Genomic DNA, 14,251 nt, shown 5'->3' with positions numbered 1-14,251 from the left:
GGGTGGTACAGCTGATGGTGATAGGACTGGGAGAAGAAGGATGTGGGTGAAAGACAGTGTTGTTGCATAAGCCTTTTTTAAAATGGTAACATGCCTAAAAACTGAGCAGTCTGCTATTTTGTGTTGTTAGTTATCAGAAGACACCATCAAACCTCTGCCGATGAGGAGCACTACAAGGTGTTGAAATAGGCCATGATTTTATCAGCACAAGTATCAGTGTAACAAAGTATCCACCCTAAGAATTACTTTGGTTATTTAATTTAGGTATTAGCATAGGTTTTACATAGGGGAGGGATCTTGGTTTTAGTTGGTTTTAGTTAATTAGTTAATTATTAAAGTGGGTTCCCTTGCTGCGTGTTCACCTTTGCAAAAAATGTTGGAAGAAAATTTTGAAGCCTCATGACCACTGTATTTTTCATGCCCTAATTACTTGGTCAAAAATCCTACTTTCCACTGAGTCAGTCTTTGCTGAGATTAGTGGAAATGCTTTTGGTTTACAGTGAGATATGAATTATCCAGAATGTACCCTGAGGAGAGAGAGAATGCTATTTAATATCATTAAAAATGAGAAAGAGAAGCTAAAATAGCTTTTGTCAGTGGCATAATACTGTTCCCAAAGAGTTGTGACATCTCTGTATCTCCCAGGGCTACAAAGGCATGATGTTTTGATATTTTTTCATTCAACTCCCCTTTCCCACTAACAACCTTTTTTCTGGGCTATAATAGCTCCATATCCACTTCAAATTACTTGAGAGATACTGAAAGGCAAAGCACTCAGTAGGGACATGGAGTCTTTAAAGCTTTTCCTTCATTAGCAGTCTAGGGATCCTGGCAGTGCAGGGGTTAACCTGAGGCCATGGAAAGTGCTGGGGGAGTTTTGAATACACAGAAAGGCACGAGCAGAGGAGATGGGCAAAGCAGCAGAGGTGTGGACAGGGTAAGGATGCTTCACCACGATACTAATGCTAATTGAGAGCAGCAGTACTCTTAGTCCTGCAGCTCTGACAGATGCTCCCCAGACTCCCACTTACCTGCAGCTGGGTCAGCTCCAAATGCTCCTGCCCACGAGGGCCAGTGTCACATTCTCACGTGGCCCTGACCTGTCCTGATAGCCCAGATCAGCGCCAGGTTGCCAGCAGGCAGTATTGCAGGTATGCTGGAGGATCTCAAAGCCCCAGACCTGACCCTCCACTGCAGTGTACACACTTTGTCCGTCCTGTCGCACGTCGTGCAGTTTGCACAGCCGTGAGTGGAGTGGCAACTGCTGCAACTACATTCACAGGATGGAATGAGTGTCCTGCAATACACTGATCTGCTCTCATTTGCTTGCCCAAAAATAGGAGGCAGTGAAGAACTGGGGCCAGACACTGTTTCTCAGAAGAGCTTGCAATTGGTGCAGCAATTAAAGACAACATGGATCTCATCAAGAGCTGCTCTCAGGATGCTTGACATGGATGTGGGTGTTACACACATCATTCCTCAGCTGGGCTACCCTACATTCTCTATAAAATCATGCTCCAGCAAAGGTTGTATTCCTAGAGGAATCCATGATGTATTGTGGCATTGTGCATGGAGGATGTTACAGGAAAGCAGGAAAGTGCAGATGTCAGAGGTTTAAATCAACAGTGTGGGAGAGAGATGGGGAGAAGACGAGGATGAGCATGTGGAGGAAGAGCTGGTTTGAGTAGGAATGGTGGAGAGTCATGCTCTTTCTTTCCTCTGCCATTCCCCCCTTATCCAGTAGGTTTCTCTACAGAATGACTGAGGTGGGAGGGAAAGGGTTGGTTGTTTGCTAGGAAACCTGTGTGGAGGCCTTTTCTGACTAGTACACGCAGCCTTAGCAGGAATACACGTGTATCAGGGAGCACAAATGCTACAGAGAGAGCAGATTGGTGCTACTGGCCCTGACAACATATTTATTGCCCAGCCTCTAGTGAAGGTTTTGCCATGCCACTTCATGGGGACATCACAATTCCCACAGCCCGCCTCAAGCCCCTGCCTTCCACTTCGTGTGTGAGCCTGGGGAGGTAGGGAGGCACCAGGTTTGTTACAGGTCCCCTTTGCCCTGGTGCTTGCAGCTATGTTCCTCTCACTCACATTTCTGAAAGCTGTTGGTAGTGTGATGCTGTCCCAGGGCCACCTGGTCGAGAATCCCTGTGACACCCAAGGTGTCTAACAGTGTTACCAGCATTTGTGCAATTAAATAGTGAGAAATTCAAGCACAGAAACAATATCCCCCCATTTCCTGTGCCAACTGCTAGGACATGCTGCCTCCTTTCAACCAAATGGCAAATAAAGAAATCATAAATCTGAATGTCATGGCTGAAAGAGAAACATGGATTCCTAGAAAAATTCCCAAAGCTTTTGTGCTTCACCTTTGCTTGGGTCTGCTCACCTCATAAATGAGCAACAGCTGAGCAATCAGGCAACAGAATGGAAACTTAGATTACACCAAAATTTGCCTCAAGGACTCTGATTTGAGACCTATTTTAACCTAACCCCTCCCTTTACTTCATTTGCTTCCCCTGGTTTATTCCCTGCCTTACTGATGCAGCCATAACAAGAGACTTGCAGTGGGTTGGGAGGCTTTTGGTTTTTCCCTCTCTTGGAAATATTACAGAGCAACCATCTGTCAGTTCCCACCAGCCGGGAGAGCTGCTCTGGCAGCAGATATATGCAGCATCTCCCTGCTCAGCACCAGTACTGCGGGAGGAGGTGAAAAGGGAAAGAGCTGTGCAGGGCTCAGGAGCGGAGCTGAGGGTTGCAGCTGGAGTGAAAGCTTTTTGCTGAAGCGAAAACGCACACAAATGGCTTTTCTCTTTCACACACACCTGAAATTGCTTGTTTGCTACAGTCAATAAAGTTGAGATTTCATTTATTGCTTTCTGTGAAGATGGAGAAGACTGTGGCTGTCTGACAGCCACCTGTCCAGACTAGGTGAGATCTCCAGGGTTAGTTGGAAAGCGTCTCAAGTGAGCAGCATGTTGTAGGAAAGGGGCTGTTTGTGGCTGTCTGGGTGGTGAAGTGACAAGAGATGAGAATCACAACTTAATAATTTTGTGCGTCTTAATTGTTTTTAAGGGAGAGTTTGCCAGAGCAATGGATAAATAACAAGCCAGTACCAAAACTAATAAGCACCAAAATGTAATGAGTTTCTGCTGTGTTTGTAAGGCACATGAATATGGACACTGCTGTGCAGGAGTGAATGCCACTGTTGCACATGGAGTGTCAGAAATCAAATCCTTTATTCATCCATCCAAGTATTTGTTCTGAAGGAGTTAGTACAGTTATTCACTAAAGAAGTGGAAAACCATCTTGCATTTTCTTGCTACCCCATAAAGCTGCTTTTATAGGGCTTGCAGCAATATGTTAATGGAATATCATACTTCCAAATATTTGGTTACCAATAATTTACCAAGTTACCAAACTGTACCACAGCTTTACCTAATGCCTACAATAGGTTGGACATCAAAAAAACCTCATAATGTTCTATATTTCCAAGTTTACCCCCCAAAGTTTTAGCCAAGCACTAGACTCCAGTGATTACACCAAGCCTTTGTGCGTTTTCCCTCCTGCCTGGGAAGTGATACCCATTTTTCTCCTTGACTTCACATTCCTCAGGGCTGTCATACCTTTTTCCTGCTGCAACTGCTGTGTGAACAAATGCAGACAACTCATCATTTAACATAGTCCAAGCCCAGCATCCAGACTAACAAAATTATCCTGAAACTACCTGTGGCTCCAGGGTGCAAGCAGCCAGGGTGCTGGCTACCAGTTGCTGATGCTTTTGATCTAGGGCTAGCACAGGTGGAACCAGAGCGGATACTGCTGTACCCAGGTGCTATAGCTGCCACAACTGAAGTCCAAAGAGCTTTGTTTCCAATAGGAGCTGAGAATACACATGCTTTTTATGAGCCAATATGGCTGCATATGGTCAAAGGCTCTAGGTAAATGCAATTTTAAATCACTTTCTCTTTAATGAAACTTTAACACTGCAGAAATCCATGGAGGAAATAGAGGGAAAAGATCTTACTAGATACAAGAAAAGCTTGCTTGTGTTTGATCTGTCTCTTGTACCCTTTGGAGGCAGATATATTTATTTACAGCACAATCTCAGCTCCACTGAAGTCAGCGGGAAGTCTGCCACGAGCTTCACAGGCAGCAGGCTGGTGCCTCCGAGGGGTGATCCACTGAGCACGCTCCCCTCCTCTGCTGCAGAAGGAGCCACTAATGCGTGCCCTTGGCTGCTTGCTGTGCTAAACCCATTTATCTAAACCATGACAGCATAAGAAGCAGTTTTAGCGATTAACCCACTTTTACTGCCATAAAACTAATCAAGCTGCTTCTTTTTATTTACTAGGGGAGCCCGTTTTTAAGTTCCCAGATGCTCAATTGTAGTGGGGGAAGGTAAGTTTTGCACGTTTAAAATGGAGTATTGTATTCATTTAAGGAACAGGAGGGGAAGGAAACAGCGAGCGATCCTTTCTCTGCCTAAAGATTGACAGCCTGGCAACCTCTGAAACAGAAAAGCCTTTGTTTTACATTGTCACGGCCACAGTGCCCACAGCTGTCAGACCTGGTGCTCCCTTACTGGCCAGTTCCCAATATTAGGAAGAACCACTGTATCCAAGCCATTGGGGACAAGCTAAACAGATCCATCAAAATGGGGTACGGGAGACAAGCCAGCAGGTCAAGGCTGTGTTTCAGGCAGCTGATAGGTGAAGATTGGGAGACCCTGGAAATCCAGGAGGTTTAAGATGCTCAGCACATCTATAAAGCTGTAGAACGAATCTCCAGGGAAAATAACAGTGCAAGAAAGCTGTCAGATGTTACGGAGGAGGGTGGTTGGAAGGTACTGCTTCTCTTTGAAGTGAATTAGCAGCATTAAATGTGCACTTTAAAGATCAATTATAATCTGAAACTGTAACATATCCCACTTCCAACTGTCCTTTGCTGGCTGTGGGGGGACAGTCGTGGCTCCCACTAGCAAATCGAGTGTTTATGGAGGGAGAGGTTGGTAGGTGAGGAAGTCTTAAACCAAGGGCTTAACGTTCACATGAAAAAGTCCTGAGAGGTGCCAACCTGAATTGTCCCTGCTGCACTAGGAGAGCAGTGGTGGGCAAAAGAGACGAACACTGCTCTTCAAGTTTCAGTAATAACAGGCCCTTGAAGCACAGCACATCCTATCCTCTTGATTTCTAGCAAGAGCAGTTCAGATGAACACACATGGGAATTAGCAGCTCCCTTAAGCACACAGAGCCCACGTTGCCCCTGCTTTATAGTGCTGAAGAGCACAGGTGATTCCTGTCTAGGTGGTGACCTGACAGAGGGGTTAAAGGCTTCCCAGCTTCCCTAGCCAGCTCTTTTCTCAGCCCTGATCCAGGCAGACCTTGAGCCAGCATCTAAACAAAAAAGCTTTGCCCGTAGCTTCCCTCAGCCAACTTCAAACTGCAACTTAAACAAACAGTCCCTGGCTGTGAATCAGAGCAGTGCTGCTCCCAGGCACCCAGCCAGGACCTACCCTGCACCTCGCCAGCTGCCATTTCAGCTACCTGTGAAGTCCCCATCCTTGCTCCTCATGTTTTCTAACCCACAAGACACTTCTCCTGCCTTCTTTACCTCCTAGGAACCATGACAAGCACCTACCAGAAATATTAGTGACACTTATCACAGAGCCACCCCACGGCACTTGATGCCCCTTTCACCACAGCATTTGTACCAGCCCTGCTGCTCCTGTGTTTCAGCTGGCCAACCATGGGCAAAACTTGCCTACGAAATATTGTCTTGAAAGCATTAAAGTTATTTCCAAGATTGGAACCTTTCAGAGATGCTTCAGCAAGCAAGCTGAGGGCAAAGATTTGTCTTGCAGGAGGCCAATGGGCAAGAGCTCAGGCGGTAAAGCAAGGCCTGACCACAACTGCTGGCCCTGAGTGAGCCTTTGGAGTGTTTGCTAATAAAAAAATAAAATAATCATTTAGGTGGCACAAAGGAGCATTTTATAGCCCTCCTATCTTTTAAACTCTGGAAATATGGAAGACAACTGATTTAGACCGTTTGTTGTTCTGTCCCCAGTAGCTGCAAATGCGAGCAAAACTAATGAAGATGGCAGTGGGTAAGCAGCTTTATGTGTACCAGTAATTGGTTTTGAATTGCTTGACAATTCTAATAGCTTTCAGCTGGCTTGGACAAAGGGGCAGGCTATGGACATTACAGAAACACTGAAGTGAGATGTGGGAGTATGAAAAGGAGACAAATATATTATAAACCTTCTGAATGCAAAAAACCCCACTATCATTTTCACAACTGTTTTCAGATGCCAAGCAGGTGCCCACAGCAGGGGAGAGGAGTCTGAGGAGCACTGGTAGCACTCAGGAATTCCTCCCAGGAGCCATGGACAGGGCTACAGGAACAGTTTGCCTAAAAGCAGCTGGGACATTGGTAACTTTTGAGCTTTGAACTCAGGTAGAAGCTAATGAGGCAATGGAAACAGGGGTGCACCACCACTGAAATAAGTGTTCCATGAGGAGCAGGGGATTTGTGGCCCATGCCCCTGCACAGTCCCACTGCCATAGTCCATCTCCTTGTTGCTGTTCCCTGGGACGTCCCAAAGAGCACACATTGCTCCTCATATCTCTGTAATTTCTTTCCCATGTTTTTCTCACTCCTTTTCCCCCCTGCTTGGGTCCTTCACTCCATGATATGGCTTCTAAGCCAACCTCTCAGCTTCCTCCTTGCTCTCCATCACCTTTTTTGCCTCTTGGCCTGTCAAAAGGCAATCATGAGATGTGGCTGATCTGAAGCTACACAGGACTAGCTGGCAGTCAGCTGCCACCAAGCATTAGGATGGTCCTTAATTTTCCCTCAATAGAGGCATTAATAATTTTATCATCTCTCCAGCCATAGATTTCTACACTGAGCTTATGGAAACTTTTTCTCTTGGAAGCCTCCATTTGTCTGCTAAATGTATTTATATGGACAAGAAATTCAGATTACCATGGGCAGGCAGAGGGACTGCATGGATACACTTGTCTTAGGGGGCTATGTTAAAAAGCTGGAATACTATATTTATGTATGACTGGAAAAAAAAAAAAAAGAAATCTGTAATAAAAGAGGTCTTTATTAACTTCAAAAGAAAGATTTCTGGGGAGCTGACAGATAGCAAATAGCTTTATGTGCATCATCTGATGCCTAGCAGGTGCCCCTAGAGAAACAAAGTCTGTATTTCTACATGTTCTGTTCATTCTTTGGGAGACACTTCTTCCTCACACTGACATTTTGGTTACATTCATTCCCTGAGGCATTTTACAGGAAAACACTGCAACGCACTTGATTGTTCAGGAGGTACTGAACTTTACATAGATGACATTTGAAAACACAGAGAGCTCACGCCTGGGAGCTCCAACTGCTCTGAAAGAAGCAACACTGCTGGGCTCAATTATATAGAAATGCAAATTTGGAGTGGCAGTAATAGCAAAACAGGGAGAGAAGTCAGCACTGCTGGATTGCACTAACCTCAGCTGCAAAGTACACTGGAAGTTCACAGTGAAATTGCTAAAAACGAATGTTAGAGCAGACTTTTTTTGTGGCAAAAGCCTGTGTGAGGAGAGCCACCTTCCTCCGGTGTCCAAAGCCAAACTCCGAGAGTGCCCTCGGGAAAGCATCCTAATGAATGTGAAATGTAAATGTTTTAAGAAACCCAGGATGTTTCCAAGGTCCCAGTCCCAACAATGAAAATTAAATAATCAGTCATGCGTTTTGGATAATGCCTCGGTTTAACTGGCTGAGCTTTAGCAGCGTGTGAGGGAAGCACAGGGGCAGATATTTTACTCCTTGTTAGCCCCTGCAGAGAAGTCGGAGCAGAGGAGAGCAGGTCCAAGTAACAATATACCACATATGAGAAAATGTGCCGAGTCAGCCTCTGCCCTGTGTTTTTGCATTGTCAAACCACAGAAGAGCACCGGGGAAATAATCTGTCTCATGCTGACAACAGAAAAGACAAGTATGTGCACTGCCAAATGCAGTCGTGGGAGAGCTACGGGGACACGGGGAGCTGGGTGAGCCAAAAAGCCAAACCTGCTGTCCTGAGAGCAGCCCCTGGGTGATGCTTCACGTTGTGAATGCAGTGATGAGTGGCCTCGAGTGGGGCATAGGGGTTACAAGTGCCAGGCAGCTCTGTGGTGAGAGGAAAGGGAGCCTGTCTCAGGGAAGATGTATCTTCCAATGCCCAGAGTCCAGTTTGCTCCAGTAACCAGCAAAAACTGAGCATTTGGCCCCGTCACCTGCATTTACCCCATAAGACCTGGGAGCAATAGGGAAGGCATAACACAGTGCCATGGATTTACAGAAACTGGGGCCAGAGGAGGGAGTCCCAAATATAAAGTCAAGATATGACAGTCTGTGTAAAGTATCCATTTCTCACTCCACACACACTCAGGGTCTCTCTCATTGCCGAGTGCATCTTCCAATATATTCTCCGGCCCAGTAAAATCTCACCTCCCTCCTTCCCAGCCAGAGAGTGCAAATGGGTTTGTGAACCTTAGTACATCACTCACAGCTGCCATAAATCTGGAGCAATGTACACTATCAGATGTGCAGGTTTCATTTGTAAAGCAGGATTTATGATTTCACCCCTCAGATCTGCAGATGGGTTTTATTGTGATTTATGCCCGTGTCATGAAGGACCACATATAAGAATTACCTGATATTATCGAGGGACCTATTCTTTTTTGCCCTTATCTTTCTTCTGAAAGCAGAGACTACTTAATCACTGTTAGCTATATACAGACTACAGTGTCCTCTGTGAATTACCCATTTCCCTCTTTTCAGTATTATTAGCTTGTGATGTTAGGACTAACCCAATGAAATAGTCACAAGCACATGCTGAATTGCAACTATATAGACAATTTATAAATGGTTCTTTGGTGACTGTGTTGGCAAATTTAATTACAGTGTTTTTAAAGGAGACATTACATCAAGCATTAACTGAATGCCAGCCTCAAACTGAGGTATGAAAAAGGTTCTTTGGGTCCTCTGAGTAAAATATTTAGGTTTCTTCTATTGTTAGAGGCTACACCTCAATAGCATAAATCATAGGGGAAAATTCCCTTTTCTGAGAAAGGTGGAGGCCAGTTTTCTGAAAGCATTAAGCCATCTAGCCACCACTGATTTAAAAAGGCATTGTAACACTCCAGAGGATCTTGCTTGGAGAAGGAGAGTGACACCTAGTTAAGTTTCACAATATCCCATTCATGAGGCCTCCATGGTTTTCACTAGTCCTGGGTACCTAAGAGCTTGTCAGAGTGCTACTTCAGTCTCCCTATGTCTCTTCCAGTGCTCACATGCTCTCAGAAATCAGACTGACAACCTGTTTTTGTTTGAAAGCTAGTAAGTCATAGGGTCCTGGAGGGGTTTTGGTATCTTACATTCATTAGAATCACCTTTGATGGCTTGGGTCTAACTGCATAAAAAAAGATAACCTGTGCCCCTTAGGTGGATTTGAAACATCTGCAGCAATTGCTAGGAGATGCTGCAGTGTTTCAATAGATCTGTTTACTCTCAATTATTCTAACAGGTGAAGCTCCAAAACATGAAGCTCCAGCATTGTATCCTGTTCTGCAAGTGCTCCTTGGGCATATAGATCTGATAGTCCTTTTTCTGCTCTTGGTCCAGGAGAGAGATGGGAAATTTCTGTACTCAAAAACTCATGCAAGCGTGCAGTGAGACACCCTTTTGGTGAGAGAGGTCTTTGAATCTCCTTTAGATCCTGCTTCTTGCTGATTGCAGTATTAGGAAACTCTACAAAATAAAGCATTGCTTCTACCTTTCCTGCAACTGCAGCTTCGTGTTATAAGAGAAGGGCACAGGCACGTTTGTGGCTCCACCTGTACAAACAGGTCTCAACAGGGATTGGACTTGAGCCCAGTCTTGGTCTCAAGCGCCAGAGACCCACCATAAGGGCAAACCTCACATCTAATCATACATTCATCTAGATGAGAGGATAATTGTAGCAATGGCCCTCTTCTCCCTTTTCTACCTCAGCAGTAAGAAGTGCTTCCTGGGAAGAGGCTGGGGCAGTCAGAGTACCAGCTCCTCAGAAAGCACCAGGCTGTGAGGCACGACTGATGAACATCCTCCCACGTGCTGTCTGTTGGCCCTTCTGCCTGGTGAGAGCAGCAGCTCTTTGCAGTGCTGTCCCATTTCAGGGAGGGTGTTAAAGCGCTTTCAAGGAGAATTTTCCTCCCTCTGTCCCCCAGGATGTTTGTGAGAGCAGTGAGATAGGGATTACAGGGAGAACTTTCTTACCTCAGGCTCCCTGGAGCTTTTTGTCTTGTAGAATAGGAGTTTACCATCATGTCAGCCAAGGCAAGAACCTGGTATCTTCTTCCTCTGTCATGGAGATTTCTGAAAACAAAGTTGGGAATTTGAGTCAATCTTAAAGATTGCAGAGAGGATGTCAGGGCTTGGTGGAATGGTTCATTTTTATTAATTTGTCTCCAGGATACGACTCTCATGATTTGAGTTCTGAATGTTTTTTACATCCACATGAGAGTGTGTGATGTGCCAAGACTTTGATCTGGAGTGCTGGCACAGAACCCACAGAGGGTGACACATAAAGCACTGGACTTAACTTGCTGCAAACCATGTGTGGATGCAAGCTCTAGGAAGTGCTTTTAGGAACTCAGGAGTGGCCTAAGCTGCCTGGATAGGCACAGCCCTTTTGTCTCAGGTATTCTTAGTGCATGCCTACCAGGCTGAGCCTATGTGGGGAACTGGGGAAAGAAATGCTAAATTTCTGGATCCCAAAGAGCTGTAGGTGCACGTGACATGCTAAGCAGCTCAGCCTGGATGAGAAGGGAACACTTCTGGGACCCAGAGATCAAAATGACTGTCAACATCTGGGAAGCTTTAAATAGGGAGTACCTTTGGAGTTTACACATGCTGAAAGTCTGTCAAAGGCTGAATAGGGGTTTTGCAGCATCACAGTATTAGATTTAGGCACCTTCATCCCACTTTAGGTTTAAGTCCTTAAGTAGATCTAGTTCATAACACTCAAATTTAATTCAAGAATTTTCTTATTCTATTTTCTTATTCCCACTGACTGTTCCATTTGCTTTCAGGCTGACAACCTAAAGCACTCTAGTTGAGATCCTTCGTTGCTAAGTAATATATATTTTTCATCAAAGCAAGTCAAAAACTTAAATGAGGTCTATAGGCTCTTACCAAAATTTCAGCTTTCAGCAGTTCTTCTAACATCCATTTAAAAAAATGTGTAGGCAAAAGTTTTCGAAAGTGCAGAAACTCATTTCTTCTTCAGATTCCTATAATTCAAACAGCAATTTCAGAACTGCATGATCCATTCCTAGTGCTTTCTAATACATGTCCCTATTTTTCTCTCACACAAGAAAATTTAAGAACAAAAGTCACAGCCCCAGAAGAGCATCCCACATAGCACAAGTGCATAAAAATGAGAGGCTGCGATGCTTAGTGTTTTGTAGCCTTCTAAGTGGGCCTAGAAACATTTACAGCCTTAGCTAATCATGTTACATTTGCTTAATTAATGGGAAGAGCCTATGCTCTCAAGCTGACAGGCTTTGATAGATGAGTACAGCTGCCCTGGCTTTCAGCAGCATGTGTGACTGCTTAGTGGGAGTGGGGTGGGGGACAGTAGGGGATGCAAAGCAATGAAATAAATGCACTGTATGCATATAGAACTCCCATTCGTGCTTACTCTGCACCTGAGGTAGAGAGGTAGCTCCAGTCCCCTTCAGTGTTAGCTGCACCTGAGGCTGTGCAGGGATCTGACCCACCATCACTGCCTGTGGAGCAGCCCTTGCCCTGGCACAGCCCAGACCCATCACCTTGTCCTGGGTCGCCAGTCCATGAAGGTGCTCCCACACAATTAGCATTGCTTTGGGCAGCTTGAGAGAACTTAAATGTAAGAAAGAGATAAAGAAATTGCTATAAATGAGAGCTAGAGGATGGGGAGAACATCAGTGGTTTCCTAAGAAGAGAAAGAGAAATCCTGCTCTAGACAGCATAGAAAATCACCTGCATTTTTCAGAGCTTCTTCTGCCCTTAAATCAGAAAAACAGCCTTGTGTCTTGAATTATCTGCTCTGTTCCTGTCCAAAGGACTCCTCGTGTGCTTGCATTACAGTACACGAGTCTGAAACTCATGATGTAGGCAGCTGCCAGGCCAACTGCTCAGACGATAATCGAGCCAGTTGTACATACTTTTGTACATCATACCCCATAGCATCCGACTCTTACTCACCCTGTTACCAACTGCTTCTTGTCTATTTTCTCCAGGAAACAGACTTTAGCAGTGTAATTTGCAAGAAAACCTCCCAGTCCCAGCTGGAGAGTCACGCTCTCCCCCACCTCCCTTCCACCACTTTCTGCAGGGCTTTAGGTTGCTCAGCAGGGCCAATTAGGAATTCAAACCAGGTAGAAAGTGAATATACAGTAGCAATAAGAGTCAGTGGCATGATTGATGATGCTTATACAAATGCTTCTGGCTTGAAAAGCAGTGTCTGGGTTGATTCCAGGAGCTGTGTCTAATTTCAAAAGGATTTTCTGAAAGAAAAAAAAAAGGATAGTAGCATACACTGCAGAAAGCAACTTCCATGGAATTATTCTATCCCTAAAATATCAACCAATTCCTAAGAACAAAGCATGAGAGAACTAACAAGAGCTTTTACTCATACTGATCCTCCTGCACATTTAGTGAAATAGGGCTGAGGCTGGTTTTTCCTGTGGATTTCCCAACAGTCAGAGTTGCAGGTCCAAGTATGGTTTTAAACTTACTTTGTTACATATATTAGGAATAATGGATTAAAATTATGAAAACCTGAGTAGCTATTAACGACAGTAAAAAAGCAAACATTGGATTTCCCACTGATTCAAATGGATGTGTGCAATGTTTGGAGACAGCAAGCCTCTGATTTTTACTGACATTTGTTAGCAATGCCTGTCTGTGGGTCTGTGTGTTTGTGCACAGCTTCGAAGTGGTTAAACCAAAACCCCTCATTCTCTGTCTTGTCTTTCCTCATCAATCAATGGCCCTTCAGCACTGTCCTGGCACATCCCCTTCTGTCAGCCGTAGCAGGAAGGGAACAGAAATCCTATGGAAAGATGTTGACCCAGATTTACCCTGGAAGCTGCCAAGCCCAGGAGCAATAGAAGATGAATGCGGGGCAGACGTCAGGGAAGCGTGTGGACCTGCCAGCTCCAAGTGGTTGGGCAGTGAGTTAGCGGGCATCTGGGCATCTGCCAGCCGGGCTGCTGGGCATCCGGAAATCCTGGGAAAATGCAGAGGGACACTGTGTCCCATGCACAGCAAGCCCGTTGCAGTGGGATGCCTTAGCCTTCTACATGTGCAGGGTCTATTAAGAGCAATCTAGTTTGGGATGCTTAAAAACATACTTTTGGACCCAAAGGAGTTGTTAGGGTTGTGTATACAGGACGTTACAGAATTGAGAGAGCCCTGGGTGGTGTAGGGCGAGTGCACAGGCATTGGAAGAGTGGTTAAGGTGGACAGGGGAGCTGGAGGTACTGTGAGGTGTATTTGAACAACCCAAGATGAGGCATTTAAATGAGGTGTCTAATTTTGGACCATGGTCTCCAGAGGCCATGGTACACTCAGTGGAGAGAGGCAGACTTTCCTGCAGCATGATCTGCAGAAGAACCTTTATTACATGGGAGAGGAGCCCATCTCATCCAGCAACTTCAGAGGGAGCCATGGTAGTTTGGACTCTTCCCTTGCACACCTAAGGCAAACGCTGAGTTAAATGCTGTGACCAGAATGTCTGTCCAAGAGGGAAAAGCTATAGTGTTTATGTGTTTTAGCAGATATCTGGATGGGACAGGACATCCTTGAGCCTGGGTGCAAGACCTGTAACCCTCACTGGACTGTATCCTCATGATTCAACAAGAACCACTTTCCTCTGGGTCACACCAGCAGGACTGCTGCTTCTGGCCTTTTTCTAGCTCTTGCCAGAAATATAAAACATGATTTTCCTTCATTCAGGTGTCTCAGTCATCCTGGGATCTGACTGGCATGTGCTGCTCTCAGTCTGTGTGTGGTGCAACTGGCTCAGCGTTGGGTGTATCATCCCACTGAGCAACGTTAACCATGGTAAGACGATCCACCTTTCTAAAAGTTTTTCCTCCTTTAGTGACATCTACTTCTTTGCCTTTGAAGTGAGAGCTATCCTTAGCATCAGCAGAGCTCTTCAAGTAGGTTTAGGGTT

General features: G+C 45.2%; 1 protein-coding gene across 1 annotated transcript in view; it reads right to left on the bottom strand.

Annotated features, from left to right (window-relative positions):
• TMEM177 (transmembrane protein 177) overlaps positions 1-10,371 on the bottom strand; it is a 31,277-nt gene extending 20,906 nt beyond the window's left edge. Inside the window, exon 1 of the mRNA XM_027879732.1 lies at positions 10,347-10,371. The gene's annotated coding sequence lies outside the window, so the exon portion shown is untranslated. The remainder of the gene's footprint in view (positions 1-10,346) is intronic.
• Between the last annotated feature and the right edge of the window lie 3,880 nt (positions 10,372-14,251).

Source organism: Empidonax traillii, unplaced genomic scaffold (genome assembly GCF_003031625.1).
Source record: "Empidonax traillii isolate 1590-97213 ecotype Southwest subspecies unplaced genomic scaffold, ASM303162v1 scaffold57:size2250009, whole genome shotgun sequence".
Classification (NCBI taxonomy): domain Eukaryota; kingdom Metazoa; phylum Chordata; class Aves; order Passeriformes; family Tyrannidae; genus Empidonax; species Empidonax traillii.
The sequence above is the reverse complement of the archived record's forward strand: the minus strand, read 5'-3'. Positions and strand labels throughout refer to the sequence as shown.